Raw genomic sequence first — 25000 nt, 5'->3', positions numbered from 1 at the left:
ATCAACACGGTCAACTAAAACAAATGTGTGTTCAAGTTGTAATATTGTAGAGAACAATCTAAATGATTAATTGAATAATGACATAGGGCAAAATAAAAAATAGGTTTAGACATTCATTTAGTAGCACCCTCTTGAATTGACCGTTTTTTTCTCTGCGTTGTACAGCAGTGAGTGAACGCTCTACACTATATAGAGAATGATGTTATTTGGGATGCTGGCATGTAATTGTTATTGGAGTGGAGTGATGATGATGATGATGCTCAGAGCTCTTGACAGAACCACTGACAGAATTCACCCAATGAATGATGCTGTTTAACTTCTGCATCAATAGCTTGATTACACCGGCATTGTGATAATGATTATCATGATGATTGTGTTAGCAAGGACGGGACATTATCATCAGTTGTTTATTATGCGTCCTTCTGTATGACGATAATGGTTTAATACAGTCAGTGACTGGTCACAATGACGATAATGGTTTAATACAGTCAGTGACTGGTCACAATGACGATAATGGTTTAAAACAGTCAGTGACTAGTCACAATGATGATAATGGTTGAATACAGTCAGTGACTGGTCACAATGATGATAATTGTCACGATCGTCGTGCGAACTGGAAATATACTCAGACCAACGTACAGCGTAATTTGGGTTCCACATGTTTAATAAAGGAAACTCACAAAAAACAATAAACAGCAAACGAAACGTGAAGCTCAAGCAGTGCTCACCGGCAACTACACAGAAACAAGATCCCACAAAACACAGTGGGGAAATGGCTGCCTAAATATCATCCCCAATCAGAGACAACGATAAACAGCTGCCTCTGATTGGGAACCATACCAGGCCAACATAGAAATAAATGCGCTAGATCACCCACCCTAGTCACACCCCGACCTAACCAAAATAGAGAATAAAAAGCTCTCTATGGTCATGGCGTGACAATGATGGTGTAAAATAGTCAGTGACTGGTCACAATGACGATAATGGTTGAATACAGTCAGTGACTGGTCACAATGACGATAATGGTTGAATACAGTCAGTGACTGGTCACAATGGTGTAATACATTCAATACATGTGTAGTCATTTATCAGACGCTCTTATCCATAGCCACTTACATTAGTTTATTCCTCTTAAGATAGCTACGTGAGACCACAACATATTACAGTTGTAGCAAGTACATTATCCACTCAACAAAGTCAGTGCTAGTAGGAAAAGACAAGTACATTATCCACTCGTCAAAGTCAGTGCTAGTAGGAAACGACAAGTACATTATCCACTCAACAAAGTCAGTGCTAGTAGGAAACGACAAGTACATTATCCACTCAACAAAGTCAGTGCTAGTAGGAAACGACAAGTACATTATCCACTCAACAAAGTCAGTGCCAGTAGGAAACGACAAGTACATTATCCACTCAACAAAGTCAGTGCCAGTAGGAAACGACAAGTACATTATCCACTCAACAAAGTCAGTGCTAGTAGGAAACGACAAGTACATTATCCACTCAACAAAGTCAGTGCTAGTAGGAAACGACAAGTACATTATCCACTCAACAAAGTCAGTGCTAGTAGGAAACGACAAGTACATTATCCACTCAACAAAGTCAGTGCTAGTAGGAAACGACAAGTACATTATCCACTCAACAAAGTCAGTGCTAGTAGGAAACGACAAGAACATTTTATTTGTATACATTTTTGGGGGGCGGGATTTATTTATGGTAATTGTATTTAAGGTGATCCTATTGAGACAGAGCGCTCTAACTTCAAACAGAGTGACATACAGTATCTATGGAGATGGGGTTTTACCCATATACATTTCTGGAACAATCTTTCTCATTCCATTTTATTCAGGTTGGTTCAATATCCGTTCAGTGTATTCATCATTATTGCCAAGGCATAATTGTTAAATGCACATTCGGGTTCCCAAACAGTCAAGGACTGGTCAGGTACTGACAGATGATTATGGCTGAACGACTGTAGAAGAGAGCGAGAGTTTGACTCAACATCTATTGTTTGTTTGTTTTAATCATAATTTATTCAGATAATTTATTATAATGCCTATTATGGGCTTATTTAATTCATATCTCTTGTGTTGAGCACCTAATTAAATGACCCAAATTATTGGCAGTCTGGTCTCCGTCTGCCCCATACAGACAAGGCAGTCTGGTCTCTGTCTGCCCCCTACAGACAAGGTAGTCTGGTCTCTGTCTGCCCCCATACAGACAAGACAGTCTGGTCTCTGTCTGCCCCCATACAGACAAGGCCGTCTGGTCTCTGTCTGCCCCCATACAGACAAGGCAGTCTGGTCTCTGTCTGCCCCCATACTATTTAGAAGCATTATGACAATGTAACAGGGATATCCAATACTATTTAGAAGCATTATGACAATGTAACAGGGATATCCAATACTATTTAGAAGCATTATGACAATGTAACAGGGATATCCAATACTATTTCGAAGCATTATGACGCTGTTTCCTTTTAAATCCTGTAGCTTTAATCTATAGGCTGGCTGCTCATTTTTTTTTACGAATGTCTTCTCTGAGAAGCTTTAATGAAGAGCACCTGCAGTTGTATTTGGGTTCTGCTGCTGTTCCGTGTGTGTGTGTGTGTGTGTGTGTGTGTGTGTCTATGCGCGTTTGTGTGTTTGCATGTGTGTGTGACCGCTGCGGTTTTCTTTGGGTGCTGCCTGCCAATGCTGCTTGTCTGGTGGATATTATCATAAATTGTCTGTGGTTGGGGACTATGTAGGTGTAGGGGTTGGTGGGTGAGGAGGGTAACATTTGTTAAACGTATTCCTCTCCTCTGCCTGATGACTGGGTAACAGTGCCGAGAGAGAGAGAGAGAGAGAGAGGCCTTGGCGGTAGGAGATGAATCATCATAAAAGGCAACAGGCCCTGTGCTTTTATTCTAAAATAATGGCTGTGTCCCAAACAACACCCTACTCACTGAAGTAGTGGACTTTAAAGGGATAAGGGTGCCATTTGGAACGAAGACAAAGGTAGCTGGCAGAATGCATCTCTCCAAGGTGCATTAGGAATGAAGCCAAGGTGGCTGGCAGAATGCATCACTCCAAGGTGCAATAGGATGGCAGAGTTAAAAAGCACCTTTCACTCGTTTTCCCATTCATTCGGTCCTGTCCCTTCTTTTCATGCATTAAATAATGAGTTCAGGAACGGACTGACTTTTAAAGCCATGTGTATTTTGTATCTCTATAAGAGATGTATTAAATTCTCACTATGAGTGATCTGGAGTTCTGCTGCTTTTCTGTTCTTCCTGATCATTAATTACACCCGACACCAGTCCCTAATTAGAGGGGGGAAATGAACAAAAACCGTGGAGCTGGCTCCCAGGTCTTTATAGTAACGTGGAGCTGGCTCACAGGTCTTGATAGTAACGTGGAGCTGGCTTCCAGGTCTTTATAGTAACGTGGAGCTGGCTTCCAGGTCTTTATAGTAACGTGGAGCTGGCTTCCAGGTCTTTATAGTAACGTGGAACTGGCTCCCAGGTCTTTATAGTAACGTGGAGTTGGCTCCCAGGTCTTTATAGTAACGTGGAGCTGGCTCCCAGGTCTTGATAGTAACGTGGAGCTGGCTTCCAGGTCTTTATAGTAACGTGGAGCTGGCTTCCAGGTCTTTATAGTTACATGGAGCTGGCTCCCAGGTCTTTATAGTTACGTGGAGCTGGCTTCCAGGTCTTTATAGTTACGTGGAGCTGGCTTCCAGGTCTTTATAGTAACATGGAGCTGGCTCCCAGGTCTTTATAGTGACGTGGAGCTGGCTTCCAGGTCTTGATAGTAATGTGGACCTGGCTTCCAGGTCTTTATAGTAACGTGGAACTGGCTCCCAGGTCTTTATAGTTACATGGAGCTGGCTTCCAGGTCTTTATAGTAACGTGGAGCTGGCTTCCAGTTCCAGGTCTTTGTAGTTACAATTGAAGTCGGAAGTTTAAAGACTTAAGTCAAAGACTTATGTTGGAGTCATTTAAACTCGTTTTTTCAACCACTCCACAAATTTCTTGTTAATAAACTATAGTTTTTCTAACAATTGTTAACAGACAGATTATTTCACTTGTAATTCACTGTATCACAATTTCAAGGGGTCAGAAGTTTACATACACAAAGCTGACTGTGCCTTTAAACAGCTTGGAAAATTCCAGCAAAGGATGTCATGGCTTTAGAAGCTTCTGATAGGCTAATTGACATCATTTGAGTCAATTTGAGGTGTACCTTTAAATGTATTTCAAGTCCTACCTACAAACTCAATACCTCTTTGCTTGACATCATGGGAAAATCAAAATAAATCAGCCAAGTCCTCAGAAAACAATTGTAGACCTCCACAAGTCTGGTTCATCCTTGAGAGCAATTTCCAATTGCTTGAAGGTAACACGTTCATCTGTACACACAATAGTAAGCAAGTATAAACACCATGGGACCACGCATTCGTCATACCGCTCAGGAAGGAGACGCATTCTCTCTCCTAGAGATGAACGTACTTTGGTGTGTAAAGTGCAAATCAATCCCAGAACAACAGAAAAGGACCTTGTGAATATGCCGGAGGAAACAGGTACAAAAGTATCTATATCCACAGTAAAACCAGTCCTATATCAACATAACCTGAAAGGACGCTCAGAAAGGAAGAAGCCACTGCTCCAAAACCGCCATAAAAAGCCAGACTATGTTTTGCAACTGCACATGTGGACAAAGATCATACTTTTTGGAGAAATATCCTCTGTTCTGATGAAACAAAAATGGAACTGTTTGGCCACAATGACCATCGTTATGACTGGAGGAAAAAGGGGGAGGCTTGCAAGCCGAAGAACACCATCCCAACCGTGAAGCACGGGGGTGGCAGCATCATGTTTTGGGGGTGCTTTTCTGCAGGAGGGACTTGTGCACTTCACAAAATAGATGGCATCAGGAGGCAGGAAAATTATGTGAATATATTGAAGCAACATCTCAAGGCATCAGTCAGGAAGTTAAAGCTTGGTCGATAATGGGTCTTCCAAATGGTTGTGGCAAAATGACTTGGTATTGGAGTGGCCATCACAAAGCCCTGACCTCAATCCTATCGAAACTTTGTGGGCAGAACTGAAAACCTGACTCAGTTACACCAGCTCTGTCAGGAGGAATGGGCCAAAATTCACCCAACTTATTGTGGAAAGCTTGTTGAAGGCTACACGAAATGTTTGACCCAAGTTAAACAATTTAAATGCAATGCTACCAAGTACTAATTGAGTGTATGTAAACTTCTGACCCACTGGGAATGTGATGAAAGAAATTAAAGCTGAAATAGATCATTCTCTCTACTATTATTCCGACATTTCACATTCTTAAAATAACTGACCTAAGACATGGAATTTTTTACTATAATTAAATATCAGGAATTGTGAAAAACTGAGTTTAAATGTTTTTGGCTAAGGTGTATGTAAACCACCAACTTCAACTGTACATGAAGCTGGCTTCCTGTTTTTCTCAATGCAGATATGTTCCTGCGTATGACCACTAGTGGGCAGTGCAGTTCAATCTACCACAGTCCTGGCTACAGACGGCGATCCCCTTACTGCTTTCCCCCACCCACTCAGCAACAATAGTCGTTTTTAGGTTCCTCTCCTCCATGTTCTCTGGTCAGTACATGGGACTTCCTGTCCCACTTCTATTCAGTGTAATGGCTCGTTACAGAGATGTATGACAGCGTGTTCACAGGCTGCCAACAATCTGTTGTTAACACCACGTATGGTGTTTGAGAGTTTGTACTTGCAGAGCCATCATCGTACAATTTCTCCACCCGGGCCGTCAAAGTTTTTCGACATGGCATCTTCTTATCTGGTTCTAGATATGCCATCAAGGCAGTGAAGACAACATCCTCTACCACTGGTTCTAGATATGCCATCAGGGCAGTGAAGACAACATCCTCTACCACTGGTTCTAGATATGCCATCAGGGCAGTGAAGACAACATCCTCTACCACTGGTTCTAGATATGCCATCAGGGCAGTGAAGACAACATCCTCTACCACTGGTTCTAGATATGCCATCAGGGCAGTGAAGACAACATCCTCTACCACTGGTTCTAGATATGCCATCAGGGCAGTGAAGACAACATCCTCTAACCGCTGGTTCTAGATATGCCATCGGGGCAGTGAAGACAACATCCTCTACCACTGGTTCTAGATATGCCATCAGGGCAGTGAAGACAACATCCTCTACCACTGGTTCTAGATATGCCATCAGGGCAGTGAAGACAACATCCTCTACCACTGGTTCTAGATATGCCATCAGGGCAGTGAAGACAACATCCTCTACCACTGGTTCTAGATATGCCATCAGAGCAGTGAAGACAACATCCTCTACCACTGGTTCTAGATATGCCATCAGGGCAGTGAAGACAACATCCTCTACCACTGGTTCTAGATATGCCATCGGGGCAGTGAAGACAACATCCTCTACCACTGGTTCTAGATATGCCATCAGGGCAGTGAAGACAACATCCTCTACCACTGGTTCTAGATATGCCATCAGGGCAGTGAAGACAACATCCTCTACCACTGGTTCTAGATATGCCATCAGGGCAGTGAAGACAACATCCTCTACCACTGGTTCTAGATATGCCATCAGGGCAGTGAAGACAACATCCTCTACCACTGGTTCTAGATATGCCATCGGGGCAGTGAAGACAACATCCTCTACCACTGGTTCTAGATATGCCATCAGGGCAGTGAAGACAACATCCTCTACCACTGGTTCTAGATATGCCATCAGGGCAGTGAAGACAACATCCTCTACCACTGGTTCTAGATATGCCATCGGGGCAGTGAAGACAACATCCTCTACCACTGGTTCTAGATATGCCATCGGGGCAGTGAAGACAACATCCTCTACCACTGGTTCTAGATATGCCATCGGGGCAGTGAAGACAACATCCTCTACCACTGGTTCTAGATATGCCATCAGGGCAGTGAAGACAACATCCTCTACCACTGGTTCTAGATATGCCATCAGGGCAGTGAAGACAACATCCTCTACCACTGGTTCTAGATATGCCATCAGGGCAGTGAAGACAACATCCTCTACCACTGGTTCTAGATATGCCATCAGGGCAGTGAAGACAACATCCTCTACCACTGGTTCTAGATATGCCATCAGGGCAGTGAAGACAACATCCTCTACCACTGGTTCTAGATATGCCATCAGGGCAGTGAAGACAACATCCTCTACCACTGGTTCTAGATATGCCATCAGGGCAGTGAAGACAACATCCTCTACCACTGGTTCTAGATATGCCATCAGGGCAGTGAAGACAACATCCTCTAACCGCTGGTTCTAGATATGCCATCGGGGCAGTGAAGACAACATCCTCTACCACTGGTTCTAGATATGCCATCGGGGCAGTGAAGACAACATCCTCTACCACTGGTTCTAGATATGCCATCAGGGGCAGTGAAGACAACATCCTCTACCACTGGTTCTAGATATGCCATCGGGGCAGTGAAGACAACATCCTCTACCACTGGTTCTAGATATGCCATCAGGGCAGTGAAGACAACATCCTCTGACAATGGCTGCTTACCAATTGCAGTATATTTTGTAATCAGCGCTGTGATTTTCTCCCTTCTCGCACTTCTATTTGTTGTTGTTGTGGACTTGCGCTGCTCCCAGCATTGATCTCACGGTGCCCTCCCCTTTTTAAATGGACAAGTTTAAATGGACAGGCATTACACCTAGTGTACTGTCACTGTAGCTCAATCTCACCTGGTGAAGTTTGAGTTCCACCACCTTCTCTTTCAACGTCTCACAGTATTGCCATTTTCACTCTCTGCCGTTTATCCAACTCGTGTCCTCTGCAAATCATTTTGCTGTCAGAAGTGACTTTTCATGGCAGGTTAGGAGAATTAACATGGCAGGTTAGGAGAATTAACATGGCAGGTTAGGAGAATTAACATGGCAGGTTAGGAGAATTAACATGGCAGGTTAGGAGAATTAACATGGTAGGTTAGGAGAATGAAGTTAAGATTAGGACAAGTGTTATGGTTAGCTAAAAATGCCAAAATTGTCCCTGACGCATATCTAGCTACAACCCGGCCTGCCCCTGAACACAGTCTTTCGTTTCTACTAACGTGATTCTGTGCGTTTCTCACCTTGTGCCCGATGTCAACAATGTCAGCGTGGTTGCATAGGAACGATGGGCACACTGATTAACATCAGTCCTGGTCTGTCTCAAAGCTCTGAGTCAGTCAGGTCCATGTGTGAACAGGGAAGTAGGTGTCACGGAAACCTCAGGGAGAATCTGGAGTGCTGCTGTCCTATTACATTAAAGACGTCGGCCTATCAGAGAAACACTGAGCACAGCTCTAGTCTTTGGGCATAATGATTGTTTATCTATAATAGTGAAGAATAGAGCACATAGGTGCCTTGTGAGCTATAGTTCTACTGTTGAAATGTTTAATGAGTGGTTACAATTTCTCCAGCCCCATCCCTCAGCTTTAATAAGGCCTGCCATTTGTTTGTCTAAAAAAAGTAAACCCCAGATTGTAGCTTTAATAATGTATCAGCACCTTCCCTGCATTATAAATATTTCCTAGCAGCCCCCTCTCTCCCCAAGACCAGGAAGTTGACGTTGAGGCACAGGTCATCAGTAAGACAGAAAGAGATTTTCCTCCCTCTTCTCTCTCCATCCCTCCCTCCACTTCTCCATCCCTCTGTCCATTCCTCCACCGACCTTCCATCCCGCCTCACTCCCTCCTTCCCTCTCTCCACCCCTCCCTCTGTCCATTCCTCCACCGACCTTCCATCCCGCCTCCCTCCCTCTCTCCACCCCTCCCTCTGTCTGTCCCTCCGTCAGTCCCTCTGTCCAGTTGAGCAATGACTAATGTGAAACTTAATATCTGTGATATCATCTAGATGCCCAGCCCTTCTCTCGCTCCCTCTCTCCCTTCCCTCTCTGAGGACTGAGAGTGGTGTCATTAGACATTACCATCAGGGTCTGGGCAGAGGCAGGGGGCCCGTGGGGAGCAATGGTCTGTTTGCAGCCATTAAGAGGCGTGTAACAGAAGACGAGAGAGAGAGAGAGAGAGAGAGAGAGAGAGAGAGAGAGAGAGAGAGAGAGAGAGAGAGAGAGAGAGAGAGAGAGAGAGAGAGAGAGAGAGAGAGAGAGAGAGAGAGAGAGAGAGAGAGAGAGAGAGAGAGAGAGAGAGAGAGAGAGAGAGAGAGAGAGAGAGAGAGAGAGAGAGAATAATAATGTGTTGAGAGAATGTGGGAATAGAATGGTGAAGGCTGTTCTTTTCCCTGCAAGACACACAATGGCAGGGAGAAATTACAAGCGACCTTCCTTCACTATACCTTTTCACATGTCAGCCATGATCAAATCTAATTTTATTAGTCACATGCGCCGAATACAACAGGTGTAGACCTTAAAGTGAAATGCTTTCTTACAGGCCCCTAAACAACAATGCAGTTTAAAACATTTGAAAAGGAATAAGAAATAAAAGGAACAAGTAATTAAAGAGCAGCAGTGAAATGACAATAGCGAGACTATATACAGGGGGTACAGCCGTGTTAGGGCTATAGACAGAGGTTACAGCCGTGTTAGGGCTATAGACAGAGGTTACAGCCGTGTTAGGGCTATAGGCAGAGGTTACAGCCGTGTTAGGGCTATAGACAGGTTACAGCCGTGTTAGGGCTATAGACAGAGGTTACAGGCGTGTTACGGCTATAGACAGAGGTTACAGCTGTGTTAGGGCTATAGACTGAGGTTACAGCCGTGTTAGGGCTATAGACTGAGGTTACAGCCGTGTTAGGGCTATAGACAGGTTACAGCCGTGTTAGGGCTATAGACAGAGGTTACAGCCATGTTAGGACTATAGACTGAGGTTACAGCCGTGTTAGGGCTATAGACCAACTCCTTCCTCCTCTAACTCTGTGTATCACATTTATATTCTTTGTCCACAGAGTAGATGCCTCAGCCAGTACCCTATAGTGCAGCTATCAGCCTACACCCTATAGTGCAGCTGTCAACATCCATTCAAAACTTAACCTTAAAACTTGTCTAATGAGACTACATTAAATGAGTTTCAGGTACTGTGAGTGAATTCCTAGAAATTAGACTGGAGATTTTGTGGAGAACTTGTCATGTAGTGTGATTTGCTGGGACCTGGAAATGAGTGCGACCTCCCACTCACTGCTTATTAATGCAGGAACTCATTTATTCAAATCGTAAAGAGTATTGGAGCGTGAATAGAACCCGGGGGAACACCAGTTGTCGACGCAACATAATCAGACTTAAAACACCTTCCACACGGATACATTGGATTTTATTTGTGCGGTAATAGGTCAGTAGCACAAATAGCAAAACACATTCTGGACGTATGAGCGCAGACAGACTAATGGTAGACTATAGCAGTGGTTCCCAAACCACTGGGGTGAGAACTCAGTCCGGCTTTCAACTTACTCCTAAACAACGTTTTCTAAATGGTGTGGCGCATCATCAGTCACTCCTGTCATGCCAGTACAGAGCTTTGTATAACTTGTCAGATCAACTAGCCCATGTCAACCAGCCCATGACAACTAGCCCATGACAACTAGCCCATGTCAACTAGCCCATGACAACTAGCCCATGACAACTAGCCCATGTCAACTAGCTCATGTCAACTGGTCCATGTCAGCTAGCCCATGTCAACTAGCCCATGTCAACTGGTCCATGTCAGCTAGCCCATGTCAACTGGCCCATGTCAACTGGCCCATGTCAACTAGCCCATGTAAACTAGCCCATGTCAGCTAGCCCATGTCAACTGGCCCATGTCAACTGGCCCATGTCAACTGGCCCATGTCAACTGGCCCATGTCAACTAGCCCATGTAAACTAGCCCATGTCAGCTAGCCCATGTCAACTGGCCCATGTCAACTGGCCCATGTCAACTGGCCCATGTCAACTGGCCCATGTCAACTGGCCCATGTCAACTAGCCCATGTCAACTAGCCCATGTCAACTAGCCCATGTCAACTAGCCCATGTCAACTAGCCCATGTCAACTGGCCCATGTCAACTAGCCCAAACTAGCCCATGTCAGCTAGCCCATGTCAACTAGCCCATTTCAAACTAGCCCATGTCAACTGGCCCATGTCAACTGGCCCATGTCAACTAGCCCATGTCAACTAGCCCATGTCAACTAGCCCATTTCACCTAGCCCATGTCAACTAGCCCATGTCAACTAGCCCATGTCAACTAGCCCATGTCAACTAGCCCATGTCAACGAGCCCATGTCAACTAGCCCATGTCAACTGGCCCATGTCAACTAGCCCATGCGCTCCAGCAGGTGTATCTCACTGATCATCCCTAAAGCCAACACCTCATTTGGCCGCCTTTCGTTCCAGTTCTCTGCAGCCTGTGACTTGAACGAATTGCAAAAATCGCTGAAGTTGGAGACTTTTATCTCCCTCACCAACTTTAAACATCTGCTATCTGAGCAGCTAACCGAGCGCTGCAGCTGTACATAGTCTATCGATAAACAGCCCACCCATTTTTACCTACCTCATCCCCATTATGTTTTTATTTATTTACTTTTCTGCTCTTTTGCACACCAATATCTCTACCTGTACATGACCATCTGATCATTTATCACTCCAGTGTTGTTCATCTTTAAAATTGTAATTATTCACCTACCTCCTCATGCCTTTTGCACACAATGTATATAGACTCCCCTTTTTTTTCTACTGTGTTACTGACTTGTTAATTGTTTACTCCATGTATAACTCTGTGTTGTCTGTTCACACTGCTATGCTTTATCTTGGCCAGGTCGCAGTTGCAAATGAGAACTTGTTCTCAACTAGCCTACCTGGTTAAATAAAGGTGTTCTCAACTAGCCTACCTGGTTAAATAAAGGTGTTCTCAACTAGCCTACCTGGTTAAATAAAGGTGAAATAAAAAAATACAAATAAAAAACTAGCCCATGTCAACTAGCCCATGTCAACTAGCCCATGTCAACTAGCCCATGTCAACTAGCCCATGTCAACTAGCCCATGTCAACTAGCCCATGTCAACTAGTCCATGTCAACTAGCCCATGTCAACTAGCCCATGTCAACTGGCCCATGTCAACTAGCCCATGTCAACTAGCCCATGTCAACTAGCCCATGTCAACTAGCCCATGTCAACTAGCCCATGTCAACTAGCCCATGTCAACTAGCCCATGTCAGCTAGCCCATGTCAACTAGCCCATGTCAACTAGCCCATGTCAACTAGCCCATGTCAACTAGCCCATGTCAACTAGCCCATGTCAGCTAGCCCATGTCAACTAGCCCATGTCAACTAGCCCATGTCAACTAGCCCATGTCAACTGGCCCATGTCAACTGGCCCATGTCAACTGGCCCATGTCAACTAGCCCATGTCAGCTAGCCCATGTCAACTAGCCCATGTCAACTAGCCCATGTCAGCTAGCCCATGTCAACTAGCCCATGTCAACTAGCCCATGTCAACTAGCCCATGTCAACTAGCCCATGTCAACTAGCCCATGTCAGCTAGCCCATGTCAGCTAGCCCATGTCAACTAGCCCATGTCAACTGGCACATGTCAACTAGCCCATGTCAACTGGCCCATGTCAACTAGCCCATGTCAACTGGCCCATGTCAACTGGCCCATGTCAACTAGCCCATGTCAGCTAGCCCATGTCAACTAGCCCATGTCAGCTAGCCCATGTCAACTGGCCCATGTCAACTAGCCCATGTCAACTAGCCCATGTCAACTAGCCCATGTCAACTAGCCCATGTCAACTGGCCCATGTCAACTGGCCCATGTCAACTAGCCCATGTCAGCTAGCCCATGTCAACTAGCCCATGTCAACTAGCCCATGTCAACTTGCCCATGTCAACTAGCCCATGTTAACTAGCCCATGTCAACTAGCCCATGTCAACTAGCCCATGTCAACTGAACCATGTCAACTAGCCCATGTCAACTGGCCCATGTCAGCTAGCCCATGTCAACTAGCCCATGTCAGCTAGCCCATGTCAACTAGCCCATGTCAACTAGCCCATGTCAACTAGCCCATGTCAGCTAGCCCATGTCAGCTAGCCCATGTCAACTAGCCCATGTCACCTAGCCCATGTCAACTAGCCCATGTCAACTAGCCCATGTCAACTAGCCCATGTCAACTAGCCCATGTCAACTGGCCCATGTCAACTAGCCCATGTCAACTAGCCCATGTCAACTGGCCCATGTCAACTAGCCCATGTCAACTGGCCCATGTCAACTAGCCCATGTCAACTAGCCCATGTCAACTGGCCCATGTCAACTAGCCCATGTCAACTGGCCCATGTCAACTAGCCCATGTCAACTAGCCCATGTCAACTAGCCCATGTCAACTAGCCCATGTCAACTAGCCCATGTCAACTGGCCCATGTCAACTAGCCCTTGGCAACTAGCCCATGTCAGCTAGCCCATGTCAACTGGCCCATGTCAACTAGCCCATGTCAACTGGCCCATGTCAACTAGCCCATGTCAACTAGCCCTTGGCAACTAGCCCATGTCAACTAGCCCATGTCAACTGGCCCATGTCAGATAGCCCATGTCAACGAGCCCATGTCAGCTAGCCCATGTCAACTAGCCCATGTCAACTGGTCAATGTCAACTAGCCCAAACTAGCCCATGTCAACTAGCCCATGTCAACTAGCCCATGTCAACTAGCCCATGTCAACTGGCCCATGTCAACTAGCCCAAACTAGCCCATGTCAACTAGCCCATGTCAACTAGCCCATGTCAACTCGCCCATGTCAACAGGCCCATGTCAACTAGCCCATGTCAACTGGCTCATGTCAACTATCCCAAACTAGCCCATGTCAGCTAGCCCATGTCAACTAGCCCATGTCAACTGGCCCATGTCAACTAGCCCATGTCAACTAGCCCATGTCAGCTAGCCCATGTCAACTAGCCCATGTCAGCTAGCCCATGTCAGCTAGCCCATGTCAACTAGCCCATGTCAGCTAGCCCATGTCAACTAGACCATATCAGCTAGCCTATGTCAACTAGCCCATGTCAGCTAGCCCATGTCAACTAGCCCATGTCAACTAGCCCATGTCAACTAGCCCATGTTAGCTAGCCCATGTCAACTATCCCATGTCAGCTAGCCTATGTCAACTAGCCCATGTACCTAGCCCATGTCAACTAGCCCATGTCAACTAGCCCATGTCAGCTAGCCCATGTCAACTAGCCCATGTCAACTAGCCCATGTCAACTAGACCATGTCAGCTAGCCCATGTCAGCTAGCCCATGTCAGCTAGCCCATGTCAACTAGCCCATGTCAGCTAGCCCATGTCATCTAGCCCATGTCAGCTAGCCCATGTCAGCTAGCCCATGTCAGCTAGCCCATGTCAGCTAGCCCATGTCAACTAGCCCATGTCAACTAGCCCATGTCAACTAGCCCATGTCAACTAGCCCATGTCAACTAGCCCATGTCAGCTAGCCCATGTCAACTAGACCATGTCAACTAGACCATGTCAACTAGCCCATGTCAACTAGACCATGTCAACTAGCCCATGTCAGCTAGCCCATGTCAGCTAGCCCATGTCAACTAGCCCATGTCAACTAGCCCATGTCAACTAGCCCATGTCAACTAGCCCATGTCAACTAGCACATGTCAACTAGCCCATGTCAACTAGCCCATGTCAACTAGCCCATGTCAGCTAGCCCATGTCAACTAGCCCATGTCAACTAGCCCATGTCAACTAGCCCGGGGCGGCAGGGTAGCCTAGTGGTTAGAGTGTTGGACTAGTAACCGGAAGGTTGCGAGTTCAAACCCCCGAGCTGACAAGGTACAAATCTGTCGTTCTGCCCCTGAACAGGCAGTTAACCCACTGTTCCCAGGCCGTCATTGAAAATAAGAATTTGTTCTTAACTGACTTGCCTGGTTAAATAAAGGTAAAATAAAATAAAAAAAATGTCAACTAGCCCATGTCAACTAGCCCAAACTAGCCCATGTCAACTAGCCCATGTCAACTAGCCCATGTCCACTAGCCCATGTCAACTAGCACATTTCAACTAGCCCATGTCAATTTGCCCATGTCAACTAGCCCATGTCAGCTAGCCCATGTCAGCTAGCCCATGTCAACTAGCCCATGTCAAATAGCCCATGTCAGCTAGCCCATGTCAGCTAGCCCATGTCAACTAGCCCATGTCAGCTAGCCCATGTCAACTAGCCCATGTCAACTAGCCCAAACCAGCCCATGTCAACTAGCCCAAACTAGCCCATGTCAACTAGCCCATGTCAACTAGCCCATGTCAACTAGCCCATGTCAACGAGCCCATGTCAGCTAGCCCATGTCAACTAGCCCATGTCAACTAGCCCATGTCAACTAGCCCATGTCAACGAGCCCATGTCAGCTAGCCCATGTCAACTAGCCCATGTCAACTAGCCCATGTCAACTAGCCCATGTCAACTAGCCTATGTCAGCTCGCCCATGTCAACTGGCCCATGTCAACTAGCCCATGTCAACTAGCCCATGTCAACTAGCCCATGTCAGCTAGCCCATGTCAACTAGCCCATGTCAACTAGCCCATGTCAGCTAGCCCATGTCAACTAGCCCATGTCAACTAGCCCATGTCAGCTAGCCCATGTCAACTAGCCCATGTCAACTAGCCTATGTCAACTAGCCCATGTCAACTAGCCCATGTCAACTAGCCCATGTCAACTAGCCCATGTCAACTAGCCCATGTCAACTAGCCCATGTCAGCTAGCCCATGTCAGCTAGCCCATGTCAACTAGCCCATGTCAGCTAGCCCATGTCAACTAGCCCATGTCAACTAGCCCATGTCAACTACCCATGTCAACTAGCCCATTTCAACTAGCCCAAACTAGCCCATGTCAGCTAGCCCATGTCAACTAGCCCATGTCAGCTAGCCCATGTCAGCTAGCCCATGTCAGCTAGCCCATGTCAACTAGCCCATGTCAGCTAGCCCATGTCAACTAGCCCATGTCAGCTAGCCCATGTCAACTAGCCCATGTCAACTAACACTTCTCCCCTGATTGCTTAGTTTGGCAGGACAGGCAGCTCTTGGAAGAGTCTTGGTGATTCTAAACTTCTTCCATTTAAGAATGAGATAGAGGCCACTGTGAATACATTTTTTGGTACCCTTCCCCAGACCTGTGCCTCGACACAATCCCGTCTCGGAGCTCTACGGACAATTCCTTCAACCTCATGGCTTGGTTTTTGCTCTGACATGCACTGTCAACTGTGGGACCTTATATAGGCAGGTGTGTGGCTTTCCAAATCATGTCCAATCACTTGAATTTACCACAGGTGGACTCGCAAGTTGTAGAAACATCTCAAGGATGATCAATGGAAACAGGATTCACTTGAGCTCAATTTCGAGTCTCATAGCAAAGTGTCTGAATAATTTTTAATTTTTAATACATTTGCTAAAATGTATAGAATTGCAGGAAATGAACTTTAAAACTGAGACATTTTCTCTCTGCCAACTCTAGAGAGGTGTCAACGGTGCTTCTGCCCATAGAAATATACACCATGTGCTATTATTCTCCTTGTCGTCAATCAATCAACCAATCAGATGAATCCTCTCCAATCTTGTCTTATCTCCTGGTCAATCAACCAATCAGATGAATCCTCTCCAATCTTGTCTTATCTCCTGGTCAATCAACCATTCAGAGTCAAGCTCCTAAAGTGTTTTTAAGCAATCAATCAACTACCCTTCCCGCTTATCAACAAATTAAAACAACGGCGCTATCTCTCTAATCAAATCATTAATTAGCCAATTAACCACAGAGTCAATAGGCTACCATGGAAACTCAATAGGCTACCATGGAAACGGCTGACTCGGTCCTCTCCGTCTTTCTGACCGATCGACCGTGTTGTCAATAGCAATGATTCCGTGCTAATGAAATAATTTAGTCATGATATTCCTTTTCATTTGTACTGGCAGGGTTGTGTCTGTTCGTCTATCAGTACGCAGATAAGATATAGTGACATAGACCTGTGCGTCATGTACAGAGTGTCTAGTGTCTTCTCAGTGCAGACTCTCTATCTAGTGTGTCTTCTCAGTGAAGACTTTCTATCTAGTGTGTCTTCTCAGTGAAGACTCTCTATCTAGTGTGTCTTCTCAGTGCAGACTCTCTATCTAGTGTGTCTTCTCAGTGAAGACTTTCTATCTAGTGTGTCTTCTTAGTGCAGACTATCTATCTAGTGTCTTCTTAGTGCAGACTATCTATCTAGTGTCTTCTCAGTGCAGACTATCTATCTAGTGTCTTCTTAGTGCAGACTATCTATCTAGTGTCTTCTCAGTGCAGACTCTCTATCTAGTATGTCTTCTCAGTGCAGACCCTCTATCTAGTATGTCTTCTTAGTGCAGACTCTCTATCTAGTATGTCTTCTTAGTGCAGACTATCTATCTAGTGTCTTCTCAGTGCAGACTCTCTATCTAGTATGTCTTCTCAGTGCAGACTCTCTATCTAGTATGTCTTCTCAGTGCAGACTCTCTATCTAGTATGTCTTCTTAGTGCAGACTCTCTATCTAGTATGTCTTCTTAGTGCAGACTATCTATCTAGTATGTCTTCTTAGTGCAGACTATCTATCTAGTGTCTTCTCAGTGCAGACTCTCTATCTAGTATGTCTTCTTAGTGCAGACTCTCTATCTAGTGTGTCTTCTTAGTGCAGACTCTCTATCTAGTATGTCTTCTCAGTGCAGACTCTCTATCTAGTATGTCTTCTTAGTGCAGACTCTCTATCTAGTGTGTCTTCTCAGTGCAGACTATCTATCTAATGTGTCTTCTTAGTGCAGACTCTCTATCTAGTGTCTTCTCAGTGCAGACTCTCTATCTAGTATGTCTTCTCAGTGCAGACTCTCTATCTAGTATGTCTTCTTAGTGCAGACTCTCTATCTAGTGTGTCTTCTCAGTGCAGACTATCTATCTAATGTGTCTTCTTAGTGCAGACTCTCTATCTAGTGTCTTCTCAGTGCAGACTCTCTATCTAGTATGTCTTCTCAGTGCAGACTCTCTATCTAGTGTGTCTTCTTAGTGCAGACTCTCTATCTAGTGTGTCTTCTCAGTGCAGACTATCTATCTAATGTGTCTTCTTAGTGCAGAATCTCTATCTAGTGTCTTCTCAGTGCAGACTCTCTATCTAGTGTCTTCTCAGTGAAGACTCTCTATCTAGTGTCTTCTCAGTGCAGACTCTCTATCTAGTATGTCTTCTTAGTGCAGACTATCTATATAGTGTCTTCTCAGTGCAGACTATCTATCTAATGTGTCTTCTTAGTGCAGACTCTCTATCTAGTGTCTTCTCAGTGCAGACTCTCTATCTAGTGTCTTCTCAGTGAAGACTCTCTATCTAGTGTCTTCTCAGTGCATATATGTACCCACCATTTTAACATTGCTAGTCAAACTCTCTGAACTGAATCACACAGAGTATAAAGGTAATGGACAGTCTCTTTCCTAGATAACTCTACTGTTCCTCTCCCTCTTCTTATTCTTCCTCCTCTCCCTCTTCTTCTTCTTCCTCCTCTCCCTCTTCTTCTTCTTCCTCCTCCTCATTTTCTTCTTCTTCCTCTGGGGCAGTGTAATGTGTAATACATGTGCTCTTCCTCCTCCTCCTCCTCCTCCTCCTCCTCCTTTTCCTCTTTGCCTGTGTAATGTGTAATACATGTGGGTGTGTAAAGGTTGAGAGACAGCTGTGTCTCATCCTCCAGCCCTCCCTTGTCCTGATAAAAGAGGATCAAAGACATGATGTATACCGTGACCCTCCTTCCTCCTTCCTCTGCCTGCGGTGTGTGTGTGTGTGTGTGTGTGTGTGTGTGTGCCTGACCGTGTCCTTCCTCCTGCCTGCGTTGTGTCTGTTTCTTCGAGGGCAACATGGAGGGAAATGCTCAGCCGGGTCTGTGGGTGGCAGGGCTCGACATGGAGCCTGGGTGCACGAGGCTTGATATTGGTGCGCCTCGTCTACCCTCCAAACCGTCCTAATGAAACACTGTCGTTCCCCACATGGTCTGACCAGTCCTAGTCATGGACCAGTTAGGTGACATGTTGGCTGTTGTGGTGGGAAAAAAAAGAGAAATATTATACAAAAAATAACACAATGAGTAATTCAGTGGTGTAAAGTACTTCAGTAAAAATACTTTAAAATACTACTTAAGTAGTTTTTTTTTTTTGGGGGGGGGGGGTATCTGTACTTTACCTTACTATTCATATGTTTGACAACTTTGACTTCACCTATATTCATAGAGAAAATGATGTACTTTTTACTCCGTGCATTTCCCTGACACACAAAAGTGTTAGTTACATTTCGAATGCTTAGCAGGACAGTAAAATGGTCTAATTAACACACCTATCAAGAGAACATAGCTGGTCATCCCTACTGCCTCTGATCTGGAGGACTCACTAAACAGAGAACATCTCTGGTCATCCCTACTGCCTCTGATCTGGAGGACTCACTAAACAGAGAACATCTCTGGTCATCCCTACTGCCTCTGATCTGGAGGACTCACTAAACAGAGAACATCTCTGGTCATCCCTACTGCCTCTGATCTGGAGGACTCACTAAACAGAGAACATCCCTGGTCATCCCTACTGCCTCTGATCTGGAGGACTCACTAAACAGAGAACATCCCTGGTCATCCCTACAGCCTCTGATCTGGAGGACTCACAAAACAGAGAACATCCCTGGTCATCCCTACAGCCTCTGATCTGGAGGACTCACTAAACAGAGAACATCCCTGGTCATCCCTACTGCCTCTGATCTGGAGGACTCACTAAACAGAGAGCATCACTAGTCATCCCTACTGCCTCTGATCTGGAGGAGTCACTAAACAGAGAACATCCCTGGTAATCTCTACAGCCTCTGATCTGGAGGACTCACTAAACAGAGAACATCCCTGGTCATCCCTACTGCCTCTGATCTGGAGGACTCACTAAACAGAGAACATCCCTGGTCATCCCTACTGCCTCTGACTTGAAGTACTCACCAAACAGAGAACATCCCTGGTCATCCCTACTGCCTCTGATCTGGAGGACTCACTAAACAGAGAGCATCCATAGTCATCCCTACTGCCTCTGATCTGGAGGACTCACTAGACAGAGAACATCCCTGGTCATCCCTACAGCCTCTGATCTGGAGGACTCACTAGACAGAGAACATCCCTGGTCATCCCTACAGCCTCTGATCTGGAGGACTCACTAAACAGAGAACATCCCTGGTCATCCCTACTGCCTCTGATCTGGAGGACTCACTAAACAGAGAACATCCCTGGTCATCCCTACTGCCTCTGATCTGGAGGACTCACTAAACAGAGAACATCCCTGGTCATCCCTACTGCCTCTGATCTGGAGGAATCAGTAAACAGAGAACATCACTGGTCATCCCTACTGCCTCTGATCTGGAGGACTCACTAAACAGAGAACATCCCTGGTCATTCCTACTGCCTCTGATCTGGAGGACTCACTGAACAGAGAACATCCCTGGTCATCCCTACTGTCTCTGATATGGAGGACTCACTAAACAGAGAACACACCTGGTCGTCCCTACTGCCTCTGATCTGGAGGACTCACTAAACAGAGAACATCCCTGGTCATCCCTACTCCCTCTGATCTGGAGCACTCACTAAACAGAGAACATCCCTGGTCATCCCTATTGCATCTGATCTGAAGGACTCACTAAACAGAGAACATCCCTGGTCATCCCTACTGCCTCTGATCTGGAGGACTCACTAAACAGAGAACATCCCTGGTCATCCCTACAGCCTATGATCTGACAGACTCACTAAACAGAGAACATCCCTGGTCATCCCTACTGCCTCTGATCTGGAGGACTCACTGAACAGAGAACATCTCTGGTTATCCCTACTGCCTCTGATCTGGAGGACTCACTAAACAGAGAACATCCCTGGTCATCCCTACTGCCTCTGATCTGGAGGACTCACTAAACAGAGAACATCCCTGGTCATCCCTACTGCCTCTGATCTGGAGGACTCACTAAACAGAGAACATCCCTGGTCATCCCTACTGCCTCTGACTTGAAGTACTCACCAAACAGAGAACATCCCTGGTCATCCCTACTGCCTCTGATCTGGAGGACTCACTAAACAGAGAACATCCCTGGTCATCCCCACTGCCTCTGATCTGACACTCACAGAACAGAAAACATCTCTGGTTATCCCTACTGCCTCTGATCTGGAGGACTCACTAAACAGAGAACATCCCTGGTCATCCCTACAGCCTATGATCTGACAGACTCACTAAACAGAGAACATCCCTGGTCATCCCTACTGCCTCTGATCTGGAGGACTCACTAAACAGAGAACATCCCTGGTCATCCCCACTGCCTCTGATCTGACACTCACTGAACAGAAAACATCTCTGGTTATCCCTACTGCCTCTGATCTGGAGGACTCACTAAACAGAGAACATCCCTGGTCATCCCTACAGCCTATGATCTGACAGACTCACTAAACAGAGAACATCCCTGGTCATCCCTACTGCCTCTGATCTGGAGGACTCACTGAACAGAGAACATCTCTGGTTATCCCTACTGCCTCTGATCTGGAGGACTCACTAAACAGAGAACATCCCTGGTCATCCCCACTGCCTCTGATCTGGAGGACTCACTAAACAGAGAACATCCCTGGTCATCCCTACTGCCTCTGATCTGGAGGACTCACTAAACAGAGAACATCCCTGGTCATCCCTACTGCCTCTGACTTGAAGTACTCACCAAACAGAGAACATCCCTGGTCATCCCTACTGCCTCTGATCTGGAGGACTCACTAAACAGAGAACATCCCTGGTCATCCCCACTGCCTCTGATCTGACACTCACTGAACAGAAAACATCTCTGGTCATCCCTACTGCCTCTGATCTGGAGGACTCACTAAACAGAGAACATCCCTGGTCATCCCTACTGCCTCTGATCTGGAGGACTCACTGAACAGAGAACATCTCTGGTTATCCCTACTGCCTCTGATCTGGAGGACTCACTAAACAGAGAACATCCCTGGTCATCCCTACTGCCTCTGATCTGGAGGACTCACTAAACAGAGAACATCCCTGGTCATCCCTACTGCCTCTGATCTGGAGGACTCACTAAACAGAGAACATCCCTGGTCATCCCTACTGTCTCTGATCTGGAGGACTCACTAAACAGAGAACATCCCTGGGCATCCCTACTGCCTCTGATCTGAAGGACTCACTAAACAGAGAACATCACTGGTCATCCCTACTGCCTCTGATCTGGAAGACTCACTAAACAGAGAACATCCCTGGTCATCCCTACTGCCTCTGATCTGGAGGACTCACTAAACAGAGAACATCCCTGGTCATCCCTACTGCCTCTGATCTGGAGGACTCACTAAACAGAGAACATCCCTGGTCATCCCTACTGCCTCTGATCTGGTGGACTCACTAAACAGAGAACATCCCTGGTCATCCCTACTGCCTCTGATCTGGAGGACTCACTAAACAGAGAACATCCCTGGTCATCCCTACTGCCTCTGATCTGGAGGACTCACTAAACAGAGAACATCCCTGGTCATCCCTACTGCCTCTGATCTGGAGGACTCACTAAACAGAGAACATCCCTAGTTATCCCTACTGCCTCTGATCTGACAGAGAACACCCCTGGTTATCTGTAAATTAAAATAACTAGAACATGTGGCCATTCTTAATATAAGGAATTTGAAATAATTGTTGATACTTAAGTATATTTTAGAAATGACATTTTTTGCTACTTAAGTATATTTAAACCAAATACTTTTAGACTTTTACTCAAGTAGAATTTCACTGGGTGACTTTCATTTTTTCTTGAGTCATTTTCTATAGCATGAGAATTGCCTACTTTGTCCACCTCTGGCGTAATGATACCTTGGCTATATACACGGGGTACCAGTACCTAGTCGATGATAACTTGACTATAAACACGGGGTACCACCCCTTCAAATGAGTGGATTCGGCTATTTCAGCCTCACCCGTTGCTGACAGGTGTATAAAATTGACCACACAGCCATGAAATCTCCATAGACAGACATTGGCAGTAGAATGGCCCGTACTGAAGAGCTCAGTGACTTTCAACGTGGCACCGTCATAGGATGCCACCTTTCCAACAAGTCAGTATGTTAAAAAGTAAAAAAAAAAAAACATCTTCATATATTTCAATATACAGTACCAGTCAAAAGTTTGGACACACCTACACAATGACAGAATGCCAAGAGTGTGCAAAGCTATCATCAAGGCAAAGGGTGGCTACTTTGAATAATCTCAAAATATAAAAATATATTTGTGTTTAACACTTTTTTGGTTACTACATGATTCCATATGTGTTATTTCATAGTGTTGATGTCTTCACTATTATTCTACAATGTAGAACATTTTCAAAATAAACAAAAACCCTTGAATGAGTAGGTGTGTCCAAACTGTTGACTGGTACTGAATGTATATATCATTACCTTTTATTACTATTACATTTTAAATCCGTTTTTTCTCAAATTGGTTAATACATGTTGCAATGGAGAAAACGGAAAAAGGAACCCACTATTGAATGAAGAAGGCAGAAGGAATTAGAGTGTGTGGATGTGACTGTTGAGTGCCTCTGGTTAACTGTATGTTTTGGGGATAGAGGAGAAGGAACCAGTTTAATTAAAATGGTGTTAATGCTTTGTCACTCACAGAAACAGTTTTAGTGGGAGGTGGTGGTGGTGGGGGGTGGGGGTGGGGGGGGGGGGGGGGGGGGGTGACAAAAAGGAAGAGAAGAGAAAAAAAGCAGGGGGGAAATGATGCAGAAAGCTGTCCCCCCCCCCCCCCCTCCCCTCTCTCTCTGTGACCAGGGTTAGGGTTCTGTTCGAGCAGCAGATTAGAAACCGAGAATGTCCCCTGAACCCCTTTTTTTTTTTCCATGATCAACAGATCAGAGACATTCTTTCTGACTGGGATAATCTTAAAATAGGTTTGTTTATCTGAGTCAAAATCTCTTTTGTAAGACAGACCTGTACTGTTAGATCCAAATGGGGAACACATGTTACAACCCTTCTGAAGTACTTGTAGCCTCTGGTTAGGAAAATATTAAAATATATATTTTTATTTATTTTTTATCTTGAAATGTTGCAAAAAAATGCAACATTTGGCTTAAATGGTTGAAAACTGTGAAATTATATTAATATCACATCGAAATGAATCAAAAGCCATTACATGTGATGAATCACATTGTCTAATGGTATATGCATTTGTACGGCTATTTTGTTATCAAAAACAGATATTTTTGAAAGAATAAACTATTTTGTGGGTTTTCTATGTACGGGGAATATTTTACAAACTTTTATTTAAAATTGGTTATCCGTTCTGGCTTAATTTGGGAAAGATAACCTCCTATCTTCTGCTGTATCATAAAATGAATTGTCGTCGATGACTCTGACCTCATAAATCACCAACCCTTTTCTGAGTTCAAGATGCATGCTGAGATTAGATTAGTATTTATTTAATTATATTTTAAATTTGAATTGTAATTATTATTGCTTAGATTGTTTTAAACGTTACTTAGAAAACATAAGCCTATGCAACATTAACAAATTAAAAAACAGTTATGTAACAATGAGGTTTGTGCAGTAGGCTATAGGCCCAATACATTATCTCTGCATATTGGCTCTGCTTGAATTGCCCTTCCAATGTTGTTCTTCTCATACCATTTAGAAATTAGATTTACAAAATATAGGTACATGATCACACTGGTAATAGATGATTTGTTTTATTACTTGTGAGGCACAGCCGAGTGAGCGTAATAATTAGCTTTTTATTTTATTTGACTGAACTGATGGCGTGCATCTGATGGCCAGTCTGAGGGGACAGAGGGAGCGGGCTCCTACCCGACTCACCTTCCCCGCCGCTCTCCCTCCCCGAGCCTAGAAAAAGGGGACACTGTCGTCCAGCTGATGGCTGTCGGCTCGCTGCCTTATTTCTGCCTCAATAAATAGGAACGCAAGTGTTTATCGATAGGTTTTCTACGTATATGTTGGTGATCAAGCAGATTGTC

At 45.2% G+C, this 25000-nt stretch overlaps 1 long non-coding RNA gene across 1 annotated transcript in view; it reads right to left on the bottom strand.

Annotated features, from left to right (window-relative positions):
• The window catches only part of LOC118942075 (uncharacterized), a 784985-nt gene that overhangs the window by 748431 nt on the left and 11554 nt on the right, over positions 1 to 25000 (bottom strand). The gene's annotated exons all lie outside the window — the stretch shown is intronic.

Source organism: Oncorhynchus mykiss, chromosome 20 (assembly GCF_057628025.1).
Source record: "Oncorhynchus mykiss isolate SJ-2025 chromosome 20, ASM5762802v1, whole genome shotgun sequence".
Classification (NCBI taxonomy): Eukaryota; Metazoa; Chordata; class Actinopteri; order Salmoniformes; family Salmonidae; genus Oncorhynchus; species Oncorhynchus mykiss.
This window is presented reverse-complemented; position numbering and strand designations above follow the sequence as displayed.